The sequence below is a fragment of the Seriola lalandi genome, unplaced genomic scaffold (genome assembly GCF_002814215.2).
Source record: "Seriola lalandi dorsalis isolate HSWRI2012SDOR001 ecotype SW California unplaced genomic scaffold, Sedor1 jcf7180002052011, whole genome shotgun sequence".
NCBI classification, from domain to species: Eukaryota; Metazoa; Chordata; class Actinopteri; order Carangiformes; family Carangidae; genus Seriola; species Seriola lalandi.
In genome coordinates, this window is record NW_019522564.1 from 6,138 (window position 1) to 6,909 (window position 772).

Sequence of the window (772 nt, forward strand, 5' to 3'; positions counted from 1 at the left end):
CCTGAGGAAAACAAATGATTCATGTTTCTGAAATCACGAGTTTATGTTTTAAATTTAAATAAATAAAAACTAATTAAAGACGAATTAACGAGATCTGGAAAATAAGATCAAGGGAAATTAAACCTGGATCTGATCCGCTCCTCAAAAGGTTTCTGTAAGACTCTACAGTGGATATGAGTGTGTGTGTGTGTGTGTGTGTGTGTATTTAGATAAATGGTGTTTTGTTTTCAAGGCGTTCAGGCCCACTGACTCAGTAACCAATCACACTGCAGCATCAAGACAACACCAAAGAAGAAGATTTGACAGGCATCTCACACACACACACACACACACACACACACACACACACACACACACACACACACACACACACACACACCTGCTGTTGTGTGTGTTGGTCATTAATCAGTTTCTCTTCAAGGACACTGGAGGATTTTCAGACTCACAGATCATCAGCTTCTTTCACTCCATTAATGTTCTATTACAGCTGTGTGGAGGTAACGGCTCCAGGACCTCCTCCAGGACCTCACACACCTCCTCCAGGACCTGACACACCTCCTCCAGGACCTCCACACACCTCCTCCAGGACCTCCTCCAGGACCTCACACACCTCCTCCAGGACCTCGAACACCTCCTCCAGGACCTCCTCCAGGACCTAACACACCTCCTCCAGGACCTCCTCCAGGACCTCACACACCGCCTCCAGGACCTCCTCCAGGACCTCACACACCTCCTCCAGGACCTCCTCCAGGACCTCACACACCTCCTCCAG